At 47.2% G+C, this 20,298-nt stretch overlaps 1 protein-coding gene and 1 pseudogene across 1 annotated transcript in view; both read right to left on the bottom strand.

Moving 5' to 3' along the window:
- The window catches only part of AGO2 (argonaute RISC catalytic component 2), a 122,578-nt gene that overhangs the window by 84,826 nt on the left and 17,454 nt on the right, over nt 1-20,298 (bottom strand). The window lies entirely within an intron of this gene.
- On the bottom strand, nt 6,397-8,266 carry LOC105855157 (BTB/POZ domain-containing protein KCTD1 pseudogene; annotated as a pseudogene).

The following is a 20,298-nucleotide window of genomic DNA, read 5'->3' as shown; positions in this document are numbered from 1 at the left end:
CACGAGGCCATTGCTCAGGCCAAGATGTTATTTTTTTCTTTCTCTCTTTTTTTGTCCCAATGATCCTGAACTAGAAACAGGCCAAAATGTTGGTGTTATCCCTGATCTCTACAGTCCCATCTCACATCTGGCCTGGGACAATCTTACTGCCCCTCCCTCTAAGACACCTTTGAAATGACCATCTCCACCGTTAACACCCCGGTCCAAGCCACCATCTTTCCCCACCTGTGTCACTGCACAGCTCCTACCAGGACCACCCTGTGTGTCCACGCAGCAGCCAGAGACCAGCAAGGATGGCTGGGACAGACACTCGTCTGCTCAAACCCTCTGTGGCATCCCATTGCCATCAGGTGAGCAGCCACAGCCTCGCTGCTAACACCCCACCCCGCCCCTATCCTCCTGCTCTCTTTGCCATCCACAAGCCACAAAATGCCCAACCGGTGCCTGCCCCAGGGCCTCTGCCCCGGGCCATTTCTTTTGCTCGCATCCTTTCCTCAGAGGTCCCTGTGGCTTGCTCACTCACTCACCTCCTCCAGGTCTGTACTCAGATGTCATCTTCTTAGAGACCACTGCTGACTGTGCCATGTCACAAATGGCCTCTGCCCACCTCACTCCCCTCTTCACTGTTTTTCTCCACAGCACTTGCTGCCCGGCACGCTACGAGCTCTGTGCTCCCTGCACGAGGCAAACCCAGGGAGGGCAGCGTCGTTGCTGTTCACAGGTACATTCCCAGCACTGAGCAGAACGCCCGGCAAATAGCAGGCCGACGAGCATGCACGTCATTGATGAATGACGTCCAGGCAGGTTCTAATCTTCTCTTCCCCCCACCCCCACCGCACCAGTCTGGCTGCCTCATTTTCAACAGCAATTGGGCACACGCCTGCCAGTCGTCCCTCGATACCCGAGGGGACTAGTTCCGGTGGCGCGGCCCCCTCCCAGGATACTAATTCCAGGGATGTTCGAGCCCCTGATATAAAGTGGCATAGTATTTGCACATAACCTACAAACATCCTCCTGTGTGCTCTAGCTTACCTCCACACTACTTATAATACTTAATATTAAATACAATATAAATGCTACATAGTAGATAGCTGTTATATTACATTTTTAAAATTTGTGATTTTTTTGTTGTTATTGTTTTAGCAAGAGACAGGGTCTTGTGCTGTCACCCAGGCTGTAGTGCAGTGGCACAATCACAGCTCACTGTAGCCCCAGACTCCTAGGCTCAAGTGATCCTTCTGCCTCAGCCTCCCAAGTATCTAGGACTACAGGTACACACAACCCAGCTAATTTTTTGTAGAGATGGGGAGGGTCTATGTTGCCCAGGCTGATTTTGAACTCCCGACCTTAAGTGGTCATCCTGGCCTGGCCTGGCCTCTCAAAGTGCTGGGATTACAGGCATACACTGCACCCAGCCTGTATTGCTATTTTTTTAAATTGCTTTTTATCAAATATTTTCAACCCACAGTTGGTTGAACCCAGGGTTGATGGAACTTGCGATCGCAGATGGCAGACTGACCCGAGTCGGCATGCTTCCCTGGTCATTAGGTGCATGGTGCCAGGTCAGGTGTGGACCAGCCCTGCAGTCCCCAACCCCCAGGCTGAAGACTGTTCCCAGTCCCCGGCCTGTTAGGAACCCGGCCACACAGCAGGAGATGAGTGGCAGGCCAGTGCGCAAGAGTAGCTTCATCTGTACTGATAGCTGCTCCTCATCACGCACATCCCAGCCTGAGCTGCCCCCTCCCACCCTGGTCTGTGGAAAACCTGTCTTCCATGAAACTGTTCCCTGCTGGGGATGCTGGGCCAGCCCACAGATTCCTCCTTGCCCTCCTCCTTGGTCTTTCCCTTCAGATAGAGGGCGCCATGAAGCCCGAGTCCCTGGATGGCTCCATGGAGCAGACCCTCTAAGCCTCACACACCTCTGGAAATTTACATGAAGGAAAAATAAGCTTCTGCAAGGTTTGAATTCCTGGGCCACAAAGCTTGGGTCTATTTGTTTTGAGAGCTCCACCTACCCCAACTAATACATCCCTCTCTAGTAACTATGTTTTCTAAAATGAATACAAGTTCTTTAAAAAAAAAAAAGAGTAAAATAAATGTAAAAAATAAATATTATGAATGAAAAATTGAGTCTCCATTTATACTTTTTTGGGAGGGAGGAGCACATTGTTTCTTGTTACACATCAAAATATCCACAGCGTGGATGTCTGCAGAGTCATGTCTACATGCAGTTGTAAAGGGAAAAAATGTCCTCTCCTCAGTGATATATTCAGAAATCCAGCATTTCAACCCAGTATATTTTTAGTTATAAGAATATTCCCTAGTAGTACCCATGGTGTCAAAAAAAAAGAAAAGAAAAAAATACTCCCAACAGTTATCTTAAGTTCCAATCACTATATATACTGTGAAAAGAAATATTGTTTTAATGTAAGGTGAGCAAATGACTGAATGGCAATCTATACATTATGATGCTATTAGAAAATCACGATGTGGCTACAAACACACACCTAGGTAGAAGAAATAAGACCCGATGTTTTGTAGATCAGTAAGGTGACTAGTTAACACTAACTGACTGCACATTTCAAAACTATAAGAGAATAATTCAAATGTTCTTAACATAAATAAAAAGTAAGCATCTAAAGTTATGGGTATCCCAATCACTCTGATTTGATTATATGAATAACAAATTATCACATGTACCCTGAAAAGACGGACATCTAATATGTATCAATTTTTAAAAATTTTTTAAAAATCATGCTGTTCCAAGGGGGAAAAAAAGGAACATTCCTTAACAGAAACATCTGAAAAGGCAGAGTAAAATAAGCTTTAGCTTCATTTTAAGTAAAATTTCCCTGCAAGCTTTGGCAAGGCCTGTGCAGCCAGTACCTATGGCTCCATCCAGTTGATGCAAATCCCACTTTAATTCCTGGCACTTGGAACAAACACAGCTCCCTGGGGGGATACTTAAAAGCAAATTTAACAAATGACAGAAATCAGAAAATTTCCCCAATTTGTCCAACCAGATATTTGAAATGTCATTTCTAAATACTGGCATCCTGGAGAGGTACAATTTTTTCTAGTCAGAATAATTAATTAGGAGTAAACTGTTGAAAAATCAAGCAGATAAAATCCCCAGGACTGCTTGGCTTCTTTAATCAATTCTTTCCTGGAGAGAGACAGGCTCACGGTTCAAAACAAATCGACATTGTGTTGTGTCCCTCAGAAGCCTAGAGAAAGTCAGGCTCACACAGTTTGGATTCTGGACTGTGCCAGACGGGGAGCCTGCCTGCCACCTTTTAGATGACATAATTACGGATGCAGGTTGGGCTCCATCCAGCAGCCAAGCTCTCATTCATTTGCTACCTATGAGGTGGGCCCACAGCTGCCTACTTGAACCTCAGACAGCAGGCAGGGGCACGACAACAGCCTCCAGACCAGAGATGGTCTTGCGCACCCTGGTGACCCCAAATGTCATCTGAGGGGTTCAACCAACCAAAATTGCACACCTCAAGGTAAACTATGCCAGGCCTCCCAGCTCAACCCTGGCTGAGTTTGGAAAGCTGAGTTGATAAATATGCATGACGTGGATCCAGGACTGTTTTTTTATCTCCTTCATATTAAAATTCACATAAAATTTACTATTGTAACCATTTTAAAGCATACAATGTAGTGGCTTTTAGTATGTTCACAATGTTGTGCAACCATCACCGCTGTAATTCCAGAGCATTCCATCACCCCAAAAGAAAGTTCACACCCGCTAAGCAGTCACCCCCCACCCCACCTCCCCCAAGCCCTGGCAACCACTCATCTGCTCTCTGTCTCTGTGGAGCTGCCTGTTCTGGACCTTTCCCTACAAGTGGAATCACACATGTGGGCTTCTGTGTCTGCCTCCTTAGCCATGATGTTTTCGAGGTCACCTACGTCACAGTCAATGTCAGTGCCTCACCAGGGCCAGATTTAACAGGCTCCCTCATGACCAGCCTGTTCCTCCACCACCACACCACTTGGTGGACTGGGCTGACAACCCACCTGTGTCCATGACCTACACCCTGTAACCGTGGCCCCTTCCACAGACTCAGGCTTGGCCCCGAGACCTGCCCGGCCAACAGCACAGGAGCCAACAAACATTCCACGCCCACCAGGGACCAGCCAATGTGCCCACCTGCTTCTGCTCACCCTGCCAGGACCCCTGCCTTCCAGGATATGAGCCCCTATTCCCCACACATGGGGGAGCAGTGCTGTGGTGGCCCCTGGTCATCAGGTGCATGGGAGGACCTAGCCAAGGTGGCTGGTGACCGGACGCCCAGGGGGTTGCCAGACCCAGCAGCCCCAGAGCCTCAGGTGCAGGAGGAAATGCTGTTTTAAGCCACAAAGCTGTGAGGAGCACCAGGGAAATGACACAACGGAAAACACTCTCAAACTCATCTGAGTGACCAACACACGCTCTGGGCTATCAGAAAAGTTAAAAGCAAATGTGGTCTCTGCTCAGCATGAGTTTCCATCCAGCTGACAGTTAACTTTGAAGAACTTGAAAATTACATAAGCAAAAATGCTTAGGTATGTTTGGATTAACAGCTAATTACATGTACAAATAGTGATTCAAACAAACTGAGACAACTGGGAAACCTAAGACTGCGCCGTTTCACGACTGAGAAATGGCCATCCATCGCGGTCACAGTACCGTGACCTGGTTTTACAGAGACCTGGAGCCAGTCACGGTGGCGTACACCTGTAGTCTCAGCAACTCAAGAGGCTGAGGGAGGAAGATCGCTTGATTCAGGAGTTTGAGACCAGCCTGGGCTACATAGCATGATCCCATCTCAAAAACAAGACAAAACACAACATTGCTCTTGATCAGTGCTCATTTCGGCAGCACACATGCTACAACTGGAATGATACGCAGATTAGTGTGGCATATTAAGAAACACAAAAAATAAAACCAGAATCTGCATCTTTCAGATGCACACATTCAAGTAATTTAGGGATAAATGATGCAGTATGTGGGATTTGCTTCAAAATTGTCAGGTAAGAAAATAAGATTGTTGAGACTTCTTGAGACTAGGTGATTAATACATTACCGTGTTTCCCCGAAAACAAGACCTACTCATAAAATAAGCCCTAGCAGGATTTCTAAGTATTTGTGCAATATGAGCCCTACCCCGAAAATAAGACCTAGTGATGGGCGTGGCTACACAGCGTGTCTGCACAACTCATGCATTTCGTTGCAGAGCGGTAAAGATGAGCAGCCCTTCTCATCTGCCCCATCGTGACAGCTACTATCCCAGAGGTGACCGGAAAGGTGTGGGCAGCCCCACCAACAAGGTCGGCTCCCCCTGTCAGGTCCCGGCCATCCTGTGTGTGCTGCAACCTGAGGCTTTGAGGGGAAGATAACACATCCCCTGAAAATAAGCCCTAGGGTATCTTCTTGAGGAAAAATAAATATAAGACCCTGTCTTATTTTTATTTATTTATATATTTTTTCAGACAGGGTCTCACTTTGTTGTCCAGGCTAGAGTGAGTGCCATGAGACCCTGTCTTATTTTCGGGGAAACACGGTAGACTTTCTCTCCTTTCATACATTTTTGAAATAAAAAAAAATTTTTTTTTTCTGAGACAGAGTCTTGCTCTGTTGCCCTGAGTAGAGTGCAATAGCGTCATTGGAGCTCGCTGCAACCTCAAACTCCTGGTCTCAAGTAATCCTCCTGCCTCAGCCTCCCAAGTAGCTGGGACTACAGTAGCACACCACCAGGCCGGGCTAATTTTTCTATTTTTAATAGAGAGGGGGTCTTGCTCTTGCTCAGGCTGGTATCCAATTCCTGAGTTCAAACAATCACTCTGCCTTGGCCTCGCAGAGTGCTAGGATTACTGGTGCTGAGCCCAAAATTTAAAAATATTTTCTAAAGCTTAAAAAAATACAACAGCAAATGAGTGAATGACCCAAGCGGAATGGGATGACCTGGCTGCGGGAGCCTGAGTTGGGGTTCGAGGACACAGGGGAGAGGCAGGGCTTCAGGCTGGGGCAGACCCGGCTGGGCAGATCTGCACAGGGACAGGGCGGCCAGGTTCTCGGCCCAGCTACATACATGCCTGAGGCTGCAGGAGATGGTGTGGGTGACCCAGTGTGCTTTCCCCCCGGGGAGGCTCTGTAGCCTCCAGTGGTTCCAGAACCACTCTAAATGAGGGACCTCACACACTGGGGGCCAGGGGTCTTTTAAAAAATGTTTTTGGCTTTTTTTTGTTTGAAAATATTGCCTTTTATTTCTTTCTCTCTTTTTTTAAACAGTTTATTGTATTTCATACATTATAAAATTTGAAAAGTTGTAGGAAAGCAGTGGACTCAAACTGGAGCAACTCTATCAAGGAATAATTTTGGCCCCTTTAGCAAAACTGATGATGTTTTTGGTTTTTTTGTTTGTTTGTTTTTTGAGACAGAGTCTCACTCTGTTGCCTGGGCTACAGTGCTGTGGCGACAGCCTAGCTCACGGCAACCTCAAACTCCTGGGCTCGAGCGATCCTCCTGCCTCAGCCTCCTGAGTAGCTGGGACTACAGGTATTTGCCACCATGCCCAGCTAATTTTTCCTATATATTTTTTGTTGGCCAATTTCTTTCTATTTTTAATAGAGACGGGGTCTCGGTCTTGCTCAGGCTGGTCTCGAACTCCTGACCTTGAACAATCCTCCCGCCTCGGCCTCCCAGAGTGCTAGGATTACAGGTGTGAGCCACCAGTGCCCAGCCAAAACCGATCAGCTTAAAAACAAAGTAAAGTTGACATCCATATAGCAGACAAAATGTGTGACTTCTATACAAACTACATTTAAAATTTCATGTCTAACGCCTTTCAAATGCAATGTGCTCACGAGAGGTTTTCTGAAGTCCTGCCTGGTCCCCACCTAGACAGAGACATAAAACCTCCATATGCAGAGAAACTCAATTCAAGGTGTTTATGTTTTTTGTTTATTTAAAAAAAAAAAAAAGGAAAAAGAAAGGGTGGACGGCTGTTGGCAGTGTAAACTGTAAGGAGAGTGTGGCCTCACCGCTCATGGCCTATGTTATTGGTCAGAGGCCTCGGGAGGCCCGGGACACTTCACGGCCATGACACCACCAACTGCAGCTATCACCTTTTTTTTTTCTTTTTTGGATTTCCTACCTTTTGACATTTATATTTATATATTGTTTACACCTTGAGGATATCACTATTCTAACTGTTCCCATATGAATACAGGTGTGGTCTCTATTGGATATAAACGTGTCTTTTATTCAATTTTAGGTCCAGGACTTGGTTTGCTGTCCCAACTGCACATAAATGTCCCTTTGCTGTTTGTGTTAATTTGTTGTGTACGTTTTCCTTTTTGCATAAGAAATATGTGCACTTAGTCCAGGGGCCCTTGCTTTATCCGGATGACCGAGGGTGTGCGGGGCATCCTCCTCAGTCCCTGCCGGAGGACGTATTCGTTGAACTGGGACGAGTCCACGCCTCCCCCACAGGAGCCCGGATTTCAAATTGTCTTTGCTGAAACCTCTCAGGACCTGGAATGAGTTGAGGTGACAGTAACCACTGAGTGGAAACCTGACGACATGCGCTGAGTCGTGGTTCCAGCTGGTGTTGACAGAGTCACACATCGCGTCACCTACCCCTGGAAGCACTCCTTCTATGGAGGATCTGTCACCGCCGAGTGTGGTCCTTTCTCCAGGGTCTGGGGCCACACGCACCGCGAGGCACTTGCAAGGCCTGGAAAAGCGACCCGTCTCTCTGTCCTGCTTCCATCTTTCCATCTCCAACAGCATGGGGTGAAGCTGAAAATATTTTGCCTCTTCATATAACAAAGTGTAGTCCTTGCAATCATCAGGAATGAGGAGTTCGTAGAAAATTCAAGATATAAACATCTGTCCGTCTCTGTCAATGAAATAGTGCTGTTTGAGACTGTCTGAAACGATGGGTTCTGTACCATCAAAAAGTCTTCCAATTCTTCATTCAGGGTATTTGGTGAAGGTGGCCAGGCTGCTGGTGTACATGTGGCTGCCCACGTCAGTGTGGGCGGGTGTGCTGGATTTTGTGAGTTGTGCTGGAATAGGAATCCCTTGGTTGTTCAGCAGAGACCAAGGGGATCTAGTGATCCGAGGTCTTGACGTATTGGGCCGACTGTCCTGAAACACTGAAGCACAAAGTCTCTCTCCAAGTCCCCTTTTCCTTTTCCTCTCCCCCCTTTTCCGATCTCTCTCACAGCAATCTGCTCGGCTCGCCACACTGGAGAAATGCCTTGCCTTTTATTTCTTTGTTCTTTTTTTCTTTCTTTTTTATTCCCCTCATAGAATCTTTCTTTGCTATGGTCCGGGTTTAGAGGCCATTCCCAGCCGTTTTCTCTTGACCATGGACTTGAACAAGAAAAGGAACAATGACAAACATGACTGACGAACTGACATGACAAACATGACTGAAGCTAAATAAAAGGAACTTTTCAAGAAAGAGAAAGCTCCAAACCTGCTCATAGGCTTCAGAATTAGCCCAGGAGCAAATCGAGAAAGGGAAAGTTAACAGCCAGGTGTGAGGAGGTCCTTCCTAAAGGGACATGCCAATTAACTCCTGCAAAATGAAGCAAAGTGTCAAAAATAACTTTGTTTATTTTCCCTACTCTGCTTAATATTCTCTGCCTTCAAGCCTTGAAATATACTAAACATGACTGATGTTATAAACAAATTATGCAGAATAAGTTGTTTTCTCGTGATTATTAATCAGTCATGCTCACAGTAAAATATTTACAACTCAGGTTTAGTAAAAATGAGGAAAGATTTTTCCATAATTACACACACAGAGAAATGGCACTGAAGGCTGTCCTTCCAGGACGAACACGTTTTAATTTGCCCGAAAAACCAAGTAGATTCCGGTTGCTGAGGTGGGGCTCAGGGAGACAGCGTAGGGACAAACTCACACCTTCCGCAAGAGCAAACAAGGGACGACTACAGTTAAGTCCTCACTTAGCGTCTTCCTGCAGGTCTTAGAAACTATGACTTAATGCAAAACGACATACAGCAGGTTCTCTGATAATGTTTCATTACAGTGACAATGAAGGAAAAAAATTGGTTTCCTTAACATTGTTTCACTTAAAGTTGCAGTTTCCAAGAACCTGTGGACAATGTAAAGTGAGTACTTAATGTATAGTGTTCTCTGAAACTTCAGCACAACAAGAAAGAATGGCCAAACTTGCCTATATACCCCAATAATGTTGCATATGTTTATGACTCTGGCAAGGCTTGAAAGCACAGCAAATTAAAATTTTATAATTAAAACATAAGCCAGGCTCAGCACTGCACACCGGTAGTCCCAGCTACTCAGCAGGCTGAGGCAGGGGAATGACGTGAGCCCAAGAGTTCAAGGCTGTAGTGCGCCCTCATCGTGCCTGTGAATAGCCGCTGCTCTCCAGCCTGGGCAACGTAGTGAGACCATCCCAAAAAATATTTTTAAATAAAAACTATATATGTAATATTTGGAAACAACCCAATGTCTACTGACAAATGAATGGATAAGTAAAATGTAGTATACCCCAACTGTGGGATAATATGCAGCCATAAAGAGAAATGAAGTTACTGACACATGCTACAACGTGGATGAACCTAGAAAATATTATTGCATGAAGGAAGCCAGACATAAAAGGCCACATTTATGAGATTCCAGGTATACAAAGTGTCCAGAACAGGTAAATCCACAGAGCCAGAATGCAGCATGGTGGCTGCCAGGGGCTGGGGGTGGGGAGGGGAATGGAGGAGGGTGCCTGGAGGGCTGCAGGTGGTGAAATGTTCTGCATAAGACGTAGTGGCCGTACAACATCGTCATGCAGTTGATGCCATGGAACTGTTTCCTTTAAAATGGTAAAAAAAATTTTGACATCTAACCGATGAATGCTGTCAGCACTGAGCTCCTTCATGCTCCCTAGGAGAGGACCCGGTCCTTCCGTCTGCAGAGAATGCACTGAACAAGGGAATCCGCAGCACCAGCGGGTTTCTCGGGTCTTCTTCAACTGCAACTCACAGGCACGCAGCGGTGACGTGGGGCTCTGTTAGCTCCACCTTGAGAAACACAGCTGCCGTCCTCCGGATGTGAGTGCCGCACAAGACGGGGATGACCCAACAGATCAAGGGTGTCTACACTCTTCTCTGACCACCTGCCATCTTCCCTCTCCCCGAGCCGTGCTGCGGGCTTCTTGCCTGTCACCCTCTGGTCTCCTGGCTCCTCCTGTCCCAGCACCCAGAGCAGGCAGCAGACCGCAGGGGCCCCGGCAGCACAGAACTCCTTCCCTGTGAAAACCACCAGCCTTCAGAACACCACCCTGCCAACCTTTATTCTTTTCTTCATGATTATCAGTCAAGACCCAGCAGAAGGATTGCAGGTTCTCTCCTTGCAGCATCTTGGTCCCTTCCCTGGTGCTGTGCAGGCCACTGCTGCCACGGGCGGTGGAGCCCCATGGACACCTGGAGCAGGTTGATGGCTGAGAGGGTCTCGGCCATCGGCACAGCACATCGCCTGTGAAACTCACCCACGGCAACCTAGCAGGTCGCTGGAAACAACCTGACGTCCACCAGCGGCCAGGATGCCTCACGGAAACCACCAGGCCCTGGCTGGACTCTGCAGCGCCGGCAGAGCTCCCGTGGTTGGGGCCACTGACCCACCACCCTGAAGAAGCTCGATGATGAAGGCATCAGGCAAAAGCAGGAATCTGCCAGATTGTGACTTCCCACTTGCTCCACAGTGACGAGGTTCATCTGCTGGGTCACAGAACAGTATTTCTTCCCCATCCTGGCCCCTTCCTAACCCTGGTTGTGGCCTCTAGGAGCATCTGCAGCCAGGTCAAGGAGCCCTCACCCAAGGCCTGGCTGGTCAGTGTCTTTCGGTCCATCCAGGTGCAGCATTCCAGCCACCGGGGCCCCAGCTCTCTCCTTCCACTCAGCACCCCATGCTGCCCTCCCCACAGCCCCTCAGTTCCACCATGGTGGGACCTAATGCCCACGGAACCCCAATAAATGCTAACCTGGAGAAGTCTCTCTACAGCTGGGTTATGACAGGGGCTGGCCACAAAGTGGGGAGACTGACCTGCATGACCAGTACAACACCAGGTGAAGGAAGTAAACAGCAGGCACAAGCCAACTACCATAGGACTGTGGAGGAAGGACCGAGGGAGTCTTAGCTCTCTGGTAAGGTTTTACAAGGAACCCATTTTCAGCAGATCCTGGAAAGAGGAAATTCCCATGAGCAGAAAAGGGGGGACCAGGGAGGGGCACCACACCCAGCAGTGCACTGGAGGGGACCATACAGCACCCACACTCCCTGGCCAGGCTGCACTCCATTAATAAATTCTGCACCCAGGAGTGCGGCCACAGCCGGTGGACATGGTGGCCCCTGCGCTTGCCGTCTGCCCCCCCCACTGCCCAGCCCTGGCCTTTCCACAGGTTCTCCCACAGTCACACGCTGCAGCCTTGCTCCCTTGGAACCTGCCATTGCAAGGGCCTCCCTCCCCAACCTCCTGTTCGCACCAAACGCCCTGTAGCTGTACTGGACTCTGCCCACCTCCCGCGCTAGATCACAAGCTCCCCGAGGGGCAGAGTGGTCCACTTTGGCTGCTGCTTTCTCTTCAGCACCTGTAACAGGGCCCAGCACAGAGTAGGTGCTCAAGACGTTAAAGGGACACGCAGACGGACGAACGCCCAGAGAAAGACAGACTGCAGAGACAGAGATCCGGACAGAGAAGGGGCAGGTGCCGAGCCAGGCCTGGCCACAGATGTCGAGGCTGCCATCTGCGTCCCACCCACAGTGGGGCCCGTCCGCAGGCAAGTGAGTGCAAGACTTCGGCAATGGCGTGAACACTGGCAACTGCCCACATGGTGATTAAGAGGAAGACACTTCCAGACGCAGGTTGCACCTTTTCCCCACACTCCCCAGGGCAGGTCAGAACCCACCAGCAAAGGCACACAACAACCATCCTGAGACATCACAGCAAAGACCCTTCACCCAAGCACACCCACCAACCAATCTCTGGGTGGGTTTGGGCTATTTCTGGGGGGGAGGTTGCTGGGAGCTGGGATACACTTTATTTTTAAATAAAATGGAAATGAGGAACAGGCAGCATGGGCGGCAGGGAAGAGGTCTTTCTCCATGACCCACAACAATGCCTACCGGTCCATTCTGGGAACTAGTAGGGAGCAGAAGGCATGTCCAGGCTGCTGCCCTCTCTGAGATGAACACCCAACTCCATGTGTGCTTAAACTATTAGAAAGATCCACCTGCATCACCTGGTAAAGACAGAGGCTTTTGTAAGAAGGCAATAACTCTCATAAACTCCTCCACAGAAAGCATAAATACAATGTCAACACGCTGTAGACACCACTCACTGAAGTGGCCTATTTTCAAAAAGTTGTCTGCAAGACACGAGCAAGGCGGCCAGCCCCTTCACCCACAATGTACAGGGGAGTGCCCACCAGGCTGCAGCCCACAAGCCCCGTCTGCTGCCCACAGCCTTCACCCACACCTACCCAAGGGAACGATCCAGCCACAGGCCTTGAACACAAAAACACAGCCTACCAAATCCCTGAAGTGAACACAGCCAGGGAGCCGCCGCACACACACTGAGAATTGAGATTCCAAATCGACTGTCTTCTTGAGCAGTTTTCTTAAAGTATGTCTGTAAATTGTGATACAATTTAAAGTGGAACATCTCTCAAACACTCTGGGGTTAAGTAGTCTCTCTCTCTCACATATACACACAAACCATTTTGTAGAGTGAAATTCTTCCAATTCTGTAAGTGTGGTCCACGGAACTCCCAGGGATTGCCAAGGCTGTTTGTTTTCCCCTGTGCTGACACTTTCACTGATGACTCAGCGGCAGGTAAAGCTGCAGGTGCGTCAGCACAGAGCAGGTTGGAGGCACCTACTGCACGCCTGGCCACTGGATTATATGCACATATCAGGGGAAAAAGTCAGTTTACCTTAAAACATCCTGAACATCATGCCCACCTAGGGACACCAAAAACAACTCCTGAACACAGTAGTAAAAAGCATTAATTTTATTAAACACAGACTCTCAAGCCTTTTTAACATTCTATGTGAGGAAGTGGGTAGTGCACACATCCCCAGCATGATGGCTGTCCCGAGAAGCAGGTGAGTGGCGAGCTGTGAGCCATCGCCTTTTTGGTGGGAGATCAGAGCTGGTTGCTGGCAGACATCTTTGCAAAACTGAGCCAACTGACCTTCCACCTCAAAGAAGACAGATGACAGTATCTGTGACAATCATAAAGTTCAAGCTTTAACATAAAAACTAGAATTGTGGGAAACTTACATTCACCACCATGAGCTTAAAACTCCCAAATACGTAAAGACTTCTGATGAGATCAGTGGTGCTTTTCCTGAAAGGAATGTTTTGATCTTTATGTAATTAAATGTGTCGATATTTGGAAGATCTGCATAACACAGTGAATCAATATGTTCCAAATGACTGATGCATAACGTTAGAAAATCACACGTGAATAAATACGTAAAGACTTTTGATGAGATCAGTGGTGCTTTTCCTGAACTGGAATGTTTTGATCTTTATGTAATTAAATGTGTCGATATTTGGAAGATCTGCATAACACAGTGAATCAATATGTTCCAAATGACTGATGCATGACGTTAGAAAATCACACATGAGTCAAGGATCCATTCAAGCTGCAACTGATATGATTTCAGATTCTACACTGCTTTTTGTAAAAACTACTATCTGACCTGCCTGAACAACACAGCTAGACCTGTCTTTACAAAAAATAAAATTAGCTGGGTGTGGTGGTGGTGCCTGCAGTCCCAGCTACTGGAGAGGCGGAGGTGGGAGAATCGCTTGAGCCCAGGAGTTAGAGGCTGCAGTGAGCTGTGATCACGCCACTGCAGTCCAGCCTGCGCAACAGGGAAAAAGAAAAAGGAAAGAAACTACTAGCTGTCCATCCAGTTTTGGCACAGTAGCAAAGAATATCCACAATTATCTTAAATGGCTACTAAAATAATTCCCCTTTTCAGCTACATATCTATGTGAGGCCAGATTTTTTTCTTATACTTCAACTAAAACAGCATATCCCTGTAGATGGAACACAGAAGCCAAGTGCTGCCTTAAGCTAAACCTTACAGAGATTTACAAAAAATAAAAAACAATATAAAAAACAAACAAACAAACAAACAAAACAATGCCACTCTCCCTGCTACATTTGTTTTGGAAAAAAACTGTCTTTCGTAAAGATATATTTATATTAATACACATTTGGCTTGTTATTTTCATTTTATTACCCTGAATGGTTTTTTAAACTCCTCAGTTTTATTTTTTCTTTTATGGCTACATAATATTTTATATATTTATGGGGTACATGTGAGTGTTCATTACATGCATAGACTGCAATGATCAACTCAGGATATCCATCACCCAGATGCACATTATTTCTGTGTGTTGGTATCACTTCAAATCCTCTCTTCTGGTTACTCTGAAATGTGCAAAATAACTAACTGTATGTTAGCCCCGTTAACCAACCTCACTTCCCTCTCACCCCAACCTTCCCAGTACCTGAAGTCGATCATTCCATTCTCTACATCCAGGAGATCAAGTTTGTCTGGTTCCCACATACAAGAACATGCAGTATTTGTCTTTCTGTGCCTGGCTTATTTCACTTACTCAGCTTTAATTTCTAGCATAATAAACATTAATATAGATACAACCCACATAAACAAAAGGTCTTTGAGTTCCTTGATAATTTAAGAATGTGAAGAGGACCCGACTCAAAAGGGTTGAAGAAGCACTGTCTGAATGTATCATTTTGTGAGCGGGAATTGTCATTCAGAACATTTTCTTAAAAAACGCTGTGGCCCTGCTTGAGGCCCCTTCAGAAATCACAGGAACACTGGCACAGACGGAGCTCCAACTGCTAAGACCACTACACAATCTCTCCTCTGGTTCCACCAGATGACAAGAACAGCAACAGCGTGGGGCAGCTGGGGGAGGACCGGCTGGTCTGATCCGCCCGAGGTCACTGAGCTCTCTCACCACTGTTCCCAGGCTCATCTATCTGAGCATCCAGGGACAGCCGTCAACGCCGGAGCCCCATCAGGTGCCGACGCCGGCCTGTGCAGCCTGCCTCGGGAGGTGAGAAGTACGCAGAGCCTGCACTAGACAGTCTACGCTCTCTAGGAAACTACCATCCAAAAAAGGAAAACGGACACACGTGGAAAACTTCAACAGAAGGAACACAGAGTTAATCACTAGTAAACATGTTGGTATTCCGTGATAGCTGGGAAATATCTGGGACAATCCACAATAGGCCTGAATGTTTCACGGTAACTTACAAATGGCTGTGAATTAACTCAGTTATTATTTTCCTGACATAAACAACCCAGAATGGAGAGGGAAGCAGGTACACATGGTCAGTACAAACGCTGAACTTCTGGAATCCTCTACTATAGGGACCAGGGCACATTTCCTATACATTTTTTTTGGGGGGGAGGAGGGGCATTGACAAATCATCATGTAACCTCTAAGTTTAGCCATTTACTTCAGTTTATATTTTTTATTTTTTAATAGTATTTATTTTAATTTCTAAGGTTATGTTGAGACAGAGTTTCACTCTGTTGCCCAGGCTAGAGTGCAGTGGTGCCAGCTTAGCTCACAGCAACCTCAAACTTCTGGGTTCAAGCGATCCTCCTGCCTCAGCCTCCTAAATAGCTGGGACTACAGGCACGCCCTACCATGCCCAGCTTTTTTCTATTTTTAGTAGAGATGGGGTCTTGCTCTTGCTCAGGCTGATCTCAAACTCCTGACCTCAAGTAATTCTCCCACCTTGGCCTTCCAGAATGCTAAGATTACAGGCATGAGCCACCACACCTGGCCCATTTACTTCAGTTTAAATAACTATTTATCAAATAATCAACTCAAAGGCAGCAAACATCATTCACTTCAAAATACGTAACATTTCCCCAGGGAAAGAGCTGAGCAAATGGCCTTCTCTAGCTGCCCGCTAGCCTGGACGGGCCAAGCGCCCACAGCCACACAAGGCCCGCTTTGCAATCTCGAATCCTGAGAGAGAAAATCATCTGAAGACATAAGTGCCCTCACTCTCACAACTTTCAGAAATGCCACAGTCTGCTTTCCATTTCCTTTTTTCAGTTTAACCCTAAAAATAAAAATATAAACAAAAAACCTAGCACCGAATTTATGTGCCTTCCCGCCCCCAGTTCTCAGTCACTAACTGCACAAGCTCAGCATCGTCCTCAGCACATGATGGGACCAGATTTCATCACAGCGACGGCGGCAACCCCACAGCAAGTGAAGGTCAAGGCACCCTGCACCCTACGGGATGAAGGTCAAAGCAGGAACCAAGCCAAACAACTGGAAAACATCCACCTTCGACCTTGGTTCTGCAGCCACTTCCCTAAGAGCAGCCCTTTTGTTCTGATGTAAGAAAGGGGTGGTAGAGGGAGCCAGCAGCAGTTTTAAAAAGGCCTCTCATTCCATTACCCAATTTTGTCATCATCCTCCATAAAATCATGTGATGATGACCTGGCATCAGCAAGCAGCAGGAATAGCTTAATAAAATTCCCAAAATGCCAGCCTTGGGTGGAAATAAATCCCCACTGCTCAGAGCGTGGCAGGGCCAGCCTCACAAGACACAGAGGAACCACAACCCAACACAGTGTAGAAATGCACAGTTAAGGCCGGGCGTGGAATCCTAGCACTCTGGGAGGCTGAGGTGGGAGGATCGCTTTAGCTTAGGAGTTCCAGACCAACCTGAGCAATAGTGAGACCTTGTTTCTACTAAAAAATACAAAAACATCAGCTTGGGGCATGGTGACAAGAGTGTCTGTAACTCAGTCCCAGCTACTCAGGAGGCTGAGGCAGGAGGATTGCCTGAGACCAGGAGTCTGAGGTTGCTGTGAGCTAGGCTGCCGCCATGGCACTGTAGCCTGGGCAACAGAGGGAGACTCTGTCTAAAAACAAACAAACAAAAAACCCAGGGTTAAGAAAACAAAAGCAAGGCCCGGTGGGGTGGCTCACGCCTGTAATCCTAGCACTCTGGAAGGCCTAGGTGAGCAGATTGCTCAAGGTCAGGAGTTCAAAACCAGCCTGACAAGAGTGAGACCCCGTCTCTACTATACATAAAAAGAAATTAATTGGCCAACTAATATATATATATAGAAAAAAATCAGCTGGGCATGGTGGCACATGCTTGTAGTCCCAATACTTGGGAGGCTGAGGCAGCAGGATTGCTTGAGCCCAGGAGTTTGAGGTTGCTGTGAGCTAGGCTGATGCCACGGCACTCACTCTAGCCTGGGCAACAAAGTGAGACTCTGTCTCAAAAACAAACAAACAAAAAAAGCAAAGTAGAACTCAAGATAGTATTCATTTATTCAAAACAGCATCATAAAAAAACAATTCAACTTATTTTTCTTTAATTAAAACACTGGAAAATCCAAACCCATTAAGTTCCAAGTCGATTTTTCCTTTTATTCCATAATGAAATTTGCTCTACTTCAGAGAATTACCTTTAGAAGTCCTGTATGTTTGCACAGTTACAGCAAAGCAATGCAAGCCACTCTCCTCCTGTGTTCCCTGACCTGACCGAGTCAACGTGCCTGTCATGAAACCTCCCCACCTCGTGTCTAGGGTCTAATGCCCAGACCATGTGCACAGCCGTCAAGGTTCCAGGACCTGGAGACGCTGCCCAGGGCGGAATCTGGGACCTACCACTTATTGCTTTGTGACCAGAACATTCCTGTGCCTCAGTTTCCTCACTTCCAAAATGGGGAGGATGATGGAGCCCGTGAGGTTTGCGGTAAGAATTAAAACCTTGTGTGCAAAGCGCTTAACAAGAGCCTGCTACCCAGCAAGCACAACAGCCAGGCTGACTGCTGTTGTGACTATTCTTACCTCTTCCCACACCCTCAGCAGCTAAAGTCAGTTCCCAAGACTAGAACTTCATCCTGTGACTCCAGATACGTTTCCCACACCTGAGCCTGGGGCTATGACCTGCCCACCACTGCCATTCATGTATTCACAACCTTCAGCACAATTCCACTATTAACTGTTTAAGTCGTATAATTATGCCGTCAATAGCATTTATTTTCACTGTAAGGCTGAGGTGCTGATTTACCACATGCAAGCATTTAAAACATACCACTTTTAACATAAACAAAGACATAACGAAGTGGATGAAGGCAGCCACCTTTGCAGGCCTGCAGGATTCAATGCCTATGGCCCAGAAACGGAGTGCCCACACCTGCTCTCCTGCCCAGCGGTGCTCCTGCCCAGCACAAACACGACCACCCTTGGAAGGGGGCTAGGCTCATAAATTCAAAGCTACCAAATCAAAATGAAACGAGGACCTCTCCAACAACCTGCCCACAAGCTGATGCTTTAGGGGTATATAGAAGGGGGTCCCATCAGGTGGGAGAAAGTAGTTTCTGTACACTATAGCCTATTGGGGGCTACGAACATAGGATAAATAAAAATTTCTGCCATGTTCAAAGTTGTTTTGCTTTTTGAAACTGTATCACCTTGCACACATCTGTTCTGAGCTCTCTACCTGGCTTTGTGACACAGATAGATGCTCCCCTCCTGGGGACCGTGGATGCCATCCATGATCTGTTTTGTTTGTTTTTTGTTTTTTTGGAGATAGAGTCTTGCTGTTGCCCCAAGTAGAGTGCAATGGCACCATCATAGCTCACTGTGGCTTCAAACTCCTGGGCTCAAGTGAGCCTCTGCCTCGGCCTCCCAAGTAGGCATGTGCCGCCACGCCCAGTTAATTTTTCTGTTTAGTAGAGATGGCATCTCGCTCTTGCTCAGGCTGGTCTCCAACTCCTGAGCTCAAACGATCCTCCCGCCTTGGCCTCCCAGAGTGCTAGGATTACAGGCCTGAGCCACCACCCCTGCCACCCTGGTCTATTTTGAATTAAAAGGCACTATGGAGTTTCCTTAGGGCTTTGTTTAGGAAACAACCTTGACAATGCCCAAGCAAACAACTGGGACCAAATACCTGCAAAGTCACTTAGAAGAAAAAGTGGTTTCCATTCCCATTCTAAGGGTATTTTACAAGAAACATATGCTTATATCACTCATCTGTATCAACTTGTAGCCCCTAATTTGTCATCTCTAGACAACGTGGCTCTAAGGAGCAAGCCCTCTTCAGAACACAAGAGGAAGGACTAGAATGCCCTGTCACACAGGGTTGCTCAGCGGCTGGTTCGGGGGACAAGATACAGTTTGCTCTGAGGCCTCCATGGTCTTGCAGGGGCACCCCTGTAACCAAGCCCTGCACAGTTCCTGTGCCCCACAGCCCAAGCCAGTGACGCGACACCCAGGAAACCCCAACTGCTGCACCCCAACTGGGCGCCCTGCTGTGCCCAGGTGACACCCCCTCAAACTCACTCAAGCATGCTTCTCAGATCCCTGCATGAATGGCATACTCTTCACAGGAACTGTGACACTATTGCTCACTGATGCAATTTATTATAATAAACAACATCCATCAAGCACTTCCTATGCCCCAGAAGGACTTTCCATGTATTAATTCATTTTGCCTTCACATAATTACTGATATTATGAGAAGTATAACAATTATTATAGTTACTATTAAACGATTAACATAATTATTGATAATCAATCACAATTATAATCAAGTATTTGTTATAACTAAATGTACATTAATCTATATATAAAATATAATGTATTATGTTCATTATTCTGATAGTTACATTATTCTTTTTTCTTTTTGAGACAGAGTCTTGCTCTGTCACCCAGACTGGAGTACAGGGGTGTCATCATAGCGCACTAGAACCTCCAACTCCAGGGCTAAAGTGATCCTCCTGCCTCAGCCTCCCAAGTAGCTGGGACTATCGGTGCACACCACCACTGGGCCCAGGTAAGTTTTTAAATTTCTGTAGAGACAGGGTCTCGCTATTTTGCCCAGGCTGGTCTTGAACTCCTGGCCTCAAGCACTACTCCTGCCTCAGCCTCCCAAAGTGCTGGGATTACAGGCATGAGCCACTGCACCCAGCCGAGGATACATAAGTTTATATTAACATGTGGTTATTAACTGTAACAATTAACAACAGGCACTATTATTTCCCCCATTTCACAGACTAGGGCATGTGCACCGAGAGCTGAAGTGAAGAGCGAAGCCCAGGTGTGAGTCCAGGGATGTGGCTCCAGAGCCCCTGAAGCTGCCCTCGATGGGGCTCGCCCCCAGAATGGAGCACTTCGAGGGCGGAGAGCTCATTCCTCCCCACCTCACTCAGCCTTGGGGCA

The sequence above is a fragment of the Microcebus murinus genome, chromosome 7, assembly GCF_040939455.1.
Source record: "Microcebus murinus isolate Inina chromosome 7, M.murinus_Inina_mat1.0, whole genome shotgun sequence".
Classification (NCBI taxonomy): domain Eukaryota; kingdom Metazoa; phylum Chordata; class Mammalia; order Primates; family Cheirogaleidae; genus Microcebus; species Microcebus murinus.
This window is presented reverse-complemented; position numbering and strand designations above follow the sequence as displayed.